Source organism: Mauremys mutica, chromosome 1, assembly GCF_020497125.1.
Source record: "Mauremys mutica isolate MM-2020 ecotype Southern chromosome 1, ASM2049712v1, whole genome shotgun sequence".
NCBI lineage: Eukaryota > Metazoa > Chordata > Testudines > Geoemydidae > Mauremys > Mauremys mutica.
Window position 1 is genome coordinate 300,437,293 of NC_059072.1, and position 9,649 is coordinate 300,446,941.

The 9,649-nt window shown below is 51.0% G+C and overlaps 1 long non-coding RNA gene across 1 annotated transcript; it reads left to right on the top strand.

The window, feature by feature from the left end:
* The first annotated feature begins 1,101 nt into the window (after nt 1-1,101).
* LOC123368017 lies at nt 1,102-9,023 on the top strand. The gene is made up of 2 exons (XR_006578666.1): nt 1,102-1,150; nt 8,725-9,023. It is a non-coding gene; the product is annotated as an uncharacterized LOC123368017 (long non-coding RNA).
* Nucleotides 9,024-9,649: the final 626 nt, after the last annotated feature.

A 9,649-nucleotide genomic window follows, 5' to 3' on the forward strand; every position in this document is an offset into this window, starting at 1 on the left:
AGGCACTGCAGAAGTGCAAAGTGTTGCTTTTTTATTTTATACGTATCTATTTGTATATTTCATAAAGCTCCAAAGGCTTATCTCCATTATAGATTAATGGACCGACGCATGTTTTGCTTGCAACTTGAAGCGGTATTTGAATTAGGATGGAAACACTGAGAACACACAAAATCTTCCGTCGGCCCTCCTGGCATTTACAATGTCCATATTGACTCTATGTTAAACTGCTGGGTTTAGTTTATCTCGTTGGCTAAAACCATGTAAAATTTCAGCTCAGGGAACAGAATTTATAATAACAGAGCTCTTGCAAACACCGAACTAAAGTGCATCTCCCATCCTCTCCCAGCTGCTTTGAGGTGTTTTGCACCCCAGGAAGCTCTAGGAGGATCTAGACCTGCACTCAGGATCCTACGGGCACTACAGTTATGACTGCGCGGTGCGAAAGATCTAGTCCAGTGGTTCCCAAACTTGTTGCACTGCTTGTGCAAGGAAAGCCCCTGGAGGGCCGGGCCGGTTTGTTTACCTGCCGCATCCGCAGGTTCAGCCAATCGCGGTTCACTGCTCCAGGCCAATGGGAGCTGTTGGAAGCAGCATGGGCCAAGGGACGTACTGGCCGTCGCTCCTAGCAGCTCCCATTTGCCTGGAGCAACGAACCACGGCCAGTGGGAGCCGCAGTCAGCCGGACCTGGGAACGGGGCAGGTACACAAACCGGCCCGGCCCACCTGGGGCTTTCCCTGCATAAGCAGCGGAACAAGTTTGGGAACCACTGATGTAGTCCATATGGCCTTCATTTAGAAAATAAATGAATATCCTGATATTTGAGTCGTATGGAGCTTGACGCTGCAGCCCTTTCTCACATGAAGAGTTCCACTTCAGATGAACTGCCTGTTTGATTAAAGGGCTGCAGAACTGGCACCTAGACCAGTTTTAACAGGGGCGGCTCTAGGCACCAGCAAAGCAAGCACCTGCTTGGGGCAGCCCATTTGCAGGGGCAGCATGGGAGCTGTAGTTCCTTGGTTAGCTCCCTGCCTATACAGCCAGCCCTGGAGCAGGGAAAGAACTACATTTCCCAGCATTCCCTTGGCCACTACCAACTGGGAAGGAAGGAGGGGGACCTCATGCGGCAGCATGCTGTGAGTGCTGTGAATGGTAGGGAGTCCATATTTTAACATTCAAAAAACAGGACACTCCAGGGGGAGGGAAGCCCCACCCTGCCACCATCCACTCCCTCCGACTGCCCCCCACAGAAACCCCAACCCATCCAACTCCCCCCCTCCCTGTCCCCTGATCACCCCCTCCCAGGACCCCTGCCCCTAACTGCCCCCCAGGACCCCACCCCCTATCGAAGCGCCCCTGCTCCTTGTCCCCTGATTTCCCCCTCCTGGGACCCCTGCCCATAACTGCCCCCCAGGACCCCACCCCCTATTGAAGCGCCCCTGCTCCTTGTCCCCTGATTGCCTACTCCCAGGACCCCTGCCCCTAACTGCCCCCCAGGATCCCACCCCCTATCTAAGCCTCCCTTCTCCTTGTCCCCAACTTCCCCCCAGGACCCCATCCCCAGTGGTGAGCTGCAGCCGGTTCGCACCGGATCGCGCGAACCGGTTGTTAAATTTAGAAGCCCCCTTTAGAACCGGTTGTTCCTGGAGGGACAACTAGTTCCAAAAGGGCTTTTAAATTTAACTAAAGCTCTAGCAGCTGTGTACCCTTCCCCCAGCCCCAACTCACCTCACTCCGCCTCCTCTGCTGAAGCTCCTCCGGCGTCTCCTCCCCCTCCCCAGCTTCCCGCGAATCAGCTGTTCGTGCGGGAAGCTGGGAGGGCTGAGAAGCAAGCAGCGCTTCCACCAGGTGAGCTGGGGGCGGGGGTGCCAGCGGGAGGAGGGCTCCAGGCAGCGCGCCGCTCCGGAGGTCGTAGCGAGACTCTGGGGTCGGGCGGTGCGGCTCCTGCCCCCAGGGTCCAGCTGCGACCTCGGCCGGGCAGCATGGCTCCTCCCCGGGTCCGGCCAGGAGGCGCGGTTCCTGCCCGGGTCTGGGCCACCCGGGTCCGGGCGGCACGGCGCGGTTCCTGGCCGCCCGGGTCCGGGCCGCGCGGTTCCTGGCCCGGTTCGGCCGGGCGGCGCGGTTCCTGGCTGGGTCTGGGCTGCCCGGGTCCTGGCCGGGCCGGGCGGCGCGGTTCCTGGCCGGGTCTGGGCCGGGCGGCGCGGTTCCTGGCCGGGTCCGGGCTGGGCGGCGCCGTTCCTGCAGGTGAGCTGGGGCAGGGTGGGGCGCGATGAGGACTCCAGGCGCCGCCCGGCCCTGCTCCAGCCACTGCCCGGCCCCGGCCCCAACTCCGGCTGCACGGCGTGGCTCCGACCCTGGCCCCGACCCCGGCAGGGATAAGAGGCCAGGGCCAGGGCCGGGACTGGGGCGGGGGAGGAGAGGTTGGATCAGGCAGAGGTTCTGAGGGGGCAGACAGGGGATGGGGAGGGGGGGTTGGGTAGGCGCCGCGTGGGAGTTCCTGGGGTCTGTTGGGATGGTGGTGGATGGAATCGGGGCAGTCAGGGGACAGGGAGCGGGGCAAGTTTGGCAGGGGGTGGGGTCCTGGGGGGGAGTTAGGGTTGGGGGTCTTGGGAAGGAGTGGTCAGGGGACAAGGAGCAGGGCAGGGGGGTTATGGGTTGTGGTTTCTGAGGGGGGGCAGGACGTGGGTGGGGGGTGTACTCACTGGGCGGTTCCCTACCGGGTCTTCGGTGGTGGGTCCTTCAGCCGCCGGAGCCATGCCGCCGAAGACCCAGTAGGGAACCGGTTCCTAAGATTTTGGCAGCTCATCACTGCCCATCCCCTACCTGTCCCCTGACAAACCCCTGGGACTCCTATGCCTATCCAACCACTGCCTGTCCCCTGACTGCCCCCCCCAAACCTCAGACCCATCCAACCACCCCTGCTCCTTGTCCCTTGACTGCCCCCCCATAACCTCCTACACCTTCTCCAACCCCCCAGCCCCCTTAGCGTGCCACTCAGACCAGTGTGTCTGGCTCCGCGCAGCTCCAGACACGCTGCTGCATACATGCTGCCGTGCTCCCCCGCGGAGCCCACAGCCCTCCCCCCTCACCACACACACACACACCCACACACCCAGTACCTGCCTTCCAGATTTGAACACCTCAAAATTCAGGAGTGCTTAAGCTCAGTTTGGGCAGCTGTTACTTCATTTCTCCCAAATCAAATATACTGATCCACTGTAACTTGCTGTAGAAAAAGTAGGATAAAATTGAGCAAGAAATGCTTCCCAGTGGTTATTAGGACTGGAATTGCTATTTTCAACAGCCATTGCCTTTTTGTTTGTTTGTGTATTTGTTTAAAAGGAAGACAGTGATATTGCATTGGCAAATTCCCCATAGAAAGAAAGAGTGGAACAAAAGAATAATAAAGGCACCTCGACTTTTCCTCATTTATGGAGGACAGTCTTATAATATGCATCCAGATATCCTCCAATCACACAAGCTGAAAATTGTTCCACTTTACTGCAGCTCTGTAACCATATGGGAACCAATCCTGTCTGTGTTTTGTGCACATCCAAAATTCCTGCTGAATGTCCCACCCTGGGAGTGAGTTACCAGTGACCCAGGGCTGCGGCAGAAGGAGGGTGCAGGTGTGGGGGGAGAGCCCAGGGCTGGGGTGGCAGGAGGTGTGTGAAGGGGCACTGGTGGGGGGAAAGGGGGCTGCCCAGCGCTGGGGCGGCAGGGGGGTGCGGGGGGGAGCCTAGGGCTGGGACGGGGGGCAGCCAAAAATTTTTTTGCTTGGGGCAGCAAAAAACTTAGAGCCGGCCCTGAGTTTTAACTAACACATGTCCATTGGACCGTGTCATTTCACTCTTGGACACTGAAGGCAGCAGCTCCCTAATACTCTGTTTGTAAGTGCTGCTCTCTCACACCCTGCGTCACATCTCTACGGGAGCTCTGGGTACTCAGAGGGCCCTTCCCATCATGGAAATGAAAGCTCAGAGATTTAGACTCACTAAATCGTGGCAGGGTTATAAGTGGACCATCTCAACTCATTATGGCTAGAGTAGGAGACTTCTGACTGGTGATGCTGAACAGGGGAATCTCCCATCCATACCAATCATGTGTAACAATTAGGGCCAAATTAGAAGGTGGGTGGGCACATACAGGGTCAGAATTTGGTCCTTAGAGCATAAATTTGCAGTTTACTAAACTAGGGGGTCGCACATTTTGTTGCTTCTGTCAGCTGAGTGCATCCCTCCATTCCCTCCCCACAAACTCCCTGGGTGCTGCCCTCCCATCCCCTGCAACTACCCCCTACCCCTTCCTTCATGCCAGGGACTCTGTATGTCCCCCACTCACCCTGCTGCCCTGCCAGGGTGCCCATTCTGTCCTCCTCCCTTCATCAATAGGTTCTGCCCATTCATGCCTAGAACACGCCCTGACATTTTAGAATGGATCATAGATAGCATTCCAAAGTTATTGTGTTACTTCCAAACAGAGAACTGCCACCAAGCTGAGCATACACTAAGCCAGCTATCCCAGTTTTATCAGCCAAAAGTCTAATCATGCTACTCTATATGCGGACAATGACTCTGAGTATCATGCAGTTTGATAACTTGAACTTGAAGAAAACTGTGTGGAGTCAAGCTTTCTGTAGCAATATTAATGAACAATGACCTTGCTCTGAAAATATACCGTGTGCGTCTCTTTGTTGCTTCTTTATTATCTTTGCTGCTTTGCATACTGGCTTCAGCAGCCTTTGGAAACTTCTCTGTTCTGCCAGTACAGTTGGCGGGCCAGATATAAAAAGAAAAAAGAAAAAAGCTAGAGCTGCACTTAGAATAAATCCCATCATTTCTCTCTCACACACACAAACACACCCATAACAAACTTTGGAACTGTTCTCTAATAGACTTTCCTAGCCATAGAGGATTACCCATGCTTATGAACACTGCTTACTTTATATACCTAGAAAAACTTTCTGAGGGACAGTTAAGCATGCAAATGCCATGCATGTCAATTAATTTTAAATAACACTATTCAAATGCATAGCTATTTAAAAAAAATTGAAAGTGATATTAGTCACTAAACTTCTGTACCTTGGCTTCCCCAGAGGTAAAATGGGGGTAGTAATACTTCCCTATCTCACTGAGGTTTTGTGAGGACAATTCATGACACTTTGTGACACGCTCAGCTACTACAGAGATGACAACCATAGAAAAGTCTATAAATAAGCATTTAGGTAGATGCTTATCTTTGCGCACAGTAAAGTTACCCATGTAAGTGCTTACAGATCTAGGTCAAGAAATAGAAAGTTCAGGTTAAAAACAAATAAGTTGAAATTCCTAAAATTAGAGTGTTTTAGTTCAAAACACCTACAGGTCAGACGCTCAGAAAGCAGGCAGTTAAATATTGGGCTATATTTTCAGAGCACCTGCTGCACTTTCAAAATCTCATCTCTGTGCACTACAACAGCATTATCTGACACAAAGGGATTTAGTCCTGGGTATTTTTAGTAAAAGTCATGGGCAGTAAACAAAAATTCACGGCCCGTGACCTGTCCATAACTTTTACTATATACACCTGACTAAAACTTGGGGGGAGCTTTCTAGGGGTGCGGCGGGTTCTGGGGGAGGGCAGCCCAGGTTCTGGGGAGGAGGGATGGGCAGCAGCGCGTGGCCGAGGACCCCCACTGTTGCTGGGGAAGGAGAGGGGTTGGCAGGGCCAGCAGGATCCCTACCTGGCACCTCCCCCGCAGCAGCAGCAGAGTTTGGGTGAGGGAGTGGGGAGAAGGTTGGGGCACGGGACGGGGTGAGGTGGCTCCCTAGAAGCAGTGACATCCCCCTCACTCAGCTCTGCGTACTGCCTGCGCCCAGAGTGCTGGCTTCACAGCTCCCATTGGCTGGCAACTGCAGCCAATGGGAGCTGCGGGGGCAGTGCCTACAGATGGAGGCAGTGCATAAAGCTGCTGGCCACGCCTCTGCATAAGAGCTGAGCAAGGGGGATGTCTTCGCTTCTGGGAAGTCCCCCAGGTAAGCATCGTGCAGAGCCCACCTCAACCTGTCCCATGCCCCAGCCCCCTGCCCCCTCTCACACCCAAATTCTGCTGGGGGAGGGAGCGCACTGGTCCAAGACTGCCCCAACAGCAGCTGATGCGACTGGCACAGGGGCTGCCTGAGCTGCCCCTGAGCCAGGCACACTGGCTGCTGTAAAAGTCATGGAGGTCACGGAAAGTCACAGCACCCATGATTTCCGTGACCTCCGTGACAAACTCACAGCCTTATTTATAAGTGATAGCAAACAGAGCAAAGCAGATTACCTAGCAAATAAACAAAAAAACTCAAACTGAGCTTAATATACTAAATAGATTGGATATGAATAGTAAATTCTCACCCTAAGAGATGATACAAGCAGGCTGCAGATTTTTAAGGGGCAAACTGCACTTTCTTTACAGCTTGGAATCCACTGGTGTTTCATTCACAGGCTAGAAATCCATTTAACTGGGTCCAGCACTTCCTCCAGTTCAGTCTTTGTTCCTCAGGTGTTTCCAAGAGTCTTCTTGTGTGGGGAGTGAAGAACACTAGATGATGTCACTGCCTGCCTTATATAGCTTTTGCATATGGTGGGTCCCAGCTTGGGTCCCAGGCCAGTCTGTGGAAAAATACTGATACCCCAAGATGTAGTCCAGGGACATCTGGTCTCACCACATGTCCTTGTAGAGTCATAGCAGCCATTACTTGGAGGCTGTCTGTAGCATTTTCAGGAAGGTTCACCAGATGGGAGATATACTTCTCCAAAGGCCTATTGTTTTTTCCTAATGGCCCATTGCCCTGAATAGGCCCTTCCCCATCCACTATCTAGAGTGAAAGCAACTGTTCTAGTGGGTGTTACCCAGGTGTAACTACATTTGAAATTCAGATGCATAGTCAATATTCATAACTTCAGATACAAAATGATACATGCATACAAATGGGATAATCATATTCACCAAATCATAACTTTTCCAATGACATCTCACATGACTTATTTTGCATAAAATACATCATAATTATGTCATAATCATATCATAATAATATCACTGTGAGGAATATGGCGTGCAGTGCCACAATTGTGTTATAGAAAAAGAGATTTCAAATACGCTCCCTCCTCTTTGGAGCCCTCAGTGATGCTCTTTGTCTGTCTCTTATTGTTTATCTAGGTCAGGGGTCGGCAACCTCTGGCACATGGCTCTCCAGGGTAAGCAGGGTAAGTTTGTTTACCTGCCGCATCGGCAGGTTCAGCCAACCGCCTCCCACTGGCCGCGGTTCACTGTCCCAGGCCAAGCGGGGTAGTGGGAAGCCGCGGCCAGCACATCTCTCGCTCGCACCGCTTCTCGCCACTCCCATTGGCCTGGGACAGCGAACCGCAGCCAGTGGGTGCTGCGATCGGCCAAACCTGCGGACTCAGCAGGTAAACAAACTGGCCTGGCCCGCCAGGGTGCTTACCCTGGCAACCCGTGTGCCAGAGGTTGCCGACTCCTGATCTAGGTACATCTACACTGCAGCTGGGAGCATGCTTCCCAGCTTGGGTAGCGAGACTAACTCAAGTAATAGCAGCATAGCCAGAGGTAGCACAGGCAACAGCTCAGGCTCCTGAGTACAAACCCTCCCAGACCCCCTTGGTACATATTTGGATGGCTAGACCAAGCTGCTGCCAGTGCAGCCCCAGCTACTGCTATTTTTAGCACACTTGCTCGAGCAGAGCTAGTCCATGTCTGTCTACCAAGCTGGGAAGCGCGTTCCCTGCCACAGTGCAGACATACCCTCTGTGCAGGGCACTTATTGGAGAAGCTGGAGAGCCAGGTCTTGGTGCCTAGGTGTGACCTATCCCAATAAATTAATGTAATCATTGTTCGGCTTTCCTACTTGGGGGCTAGGGTGCACTGTTGTCTTACTCGGCTGAACAGTGAGTCACCCCCTGATTGAGCCACCTGGGGTTTTGCGGTTGGATCTGCAGCAGAGAGTAGGGCCTACGCTTCAGTCAGCAAAGAGGGACAGGCAGTGAGAAGAGAGTTGCTTGCACCCCGGCCTATACTCACTGGTTAGAGTAGTTGGCAGGATACAAGGTGGGAAATAAGCTGCATCCTTTCAAGGACTTCATTAACTCTTTGCCTGCCCTGAAGCAAGAGAGACACCATGAAAGAACAGTGACTGGCCATCACAATTCCTTCTCCAGACTACTCCGGGAGCATAGCCCCTTACTAGGACAGAGTCTAAAGGTTCCTGCTACCCCATTAGGAGGTGTATAGTATGTAGTTCATATTTATGTAAGGAATGTGCTCCAGCAATCTTTACCACGTGGCTTTTCAGAGAGAGAGAAGAACAAAAAGAAGAACAAAAAGCACGCGTTGTCAGAGATACTGTCATTCGGAACATATTTCTCTTATGCTGTCTCTGAAAGGGGAGATAAAACAAAAGATGGTAAAATATTTTGTGTGTGTTTGAATTGAGCCGAACTTGAATTCTGTTGTTTCTCAGCTAAAACACATCATTGACTAATGCAACATAAAGCTCAAAATGCCATCTTTGAAAATAGTTATATAAACACCGGTGATGGAGGGGGAGTTAACTTCGTAGTAACTTGTCAGACTCAGAAACTCTCTCTCTTTGCCATTTGTAGAATCTCACTCTGCACTTTTGCCACGTACACAGGTTTATACAGTTATTGTATGTGTTTTTTGTCTTTTGTGCTTCTACTCTAAATAGGGATGTGCAGATCAGTGAATGTCCACAAATGCTACTGGAATAGCAGCACTTGCATAAGGACTGGATGACTCACACTATACAGAGCCTGCCATCGAATAAGCCTATACTTGTAGTATGTAAGTGCCTCTTAGTCATCCGTTCAAACTCAATACAGCACTACAGTGAAGAGAGAGTGGATCTCATTAATAGGACTGGTCAAAAATTGTCAATGAAATCAAATTTTTAACAAAATGTTGTGTTGAAAACTCTGAAAGTCAGAAAATTCCAACAATAAAAAAACCCAAATGTTTTTAATGAAATATTTTCATCAAAATTTTTTTTATATATATATATAAAAATCAAATTTTCGATTTAAAGTGCCAAAAAGTCCAAATGTGGAAAGTGTCTACTAGCACTAATCCTTGCTGTCTGATGGCTGCTTGGTAACCTCTGTGCAATGTGTCGGTGGTTTTGATGCACTGTGTCTCTGTTTCAGATTGTGAATCCTTTGGACAAGGAACTATCTTTGATTTGGCTCTTATTCAGTATCAAGCATGATGTCAGTGCTTATACAACTAATAATAATGACTGTAATCTGCTACTGGCCTGGAGAAAATTCATTTCCACAGCTTTTATTCTCATTTGGGTGGCAAAAAGCAAGTCAGCTAGGATTTGCAATGGGTTTGTGTGCACACTCTGAGTACACGTGAAGGGCCAGTTTACAATTTTTAAAATAAAGCGTGTCTGAATTCTTCTGTCTGTGCTTATAATGCTTTTGGTGTCTGCAAACTCCAGGTCAAGTCCCGGCCTTTTTGACATCAATGACAAAACTCCAACTGACTTCAATAGGGCCCAGCTTTCCCCTGGTATCTGCTTTTTTAACCCAGCCATGACATTGGCACACATTATATCTCTGTTAAACAACCAACTTCTATGTCTGAAAAAA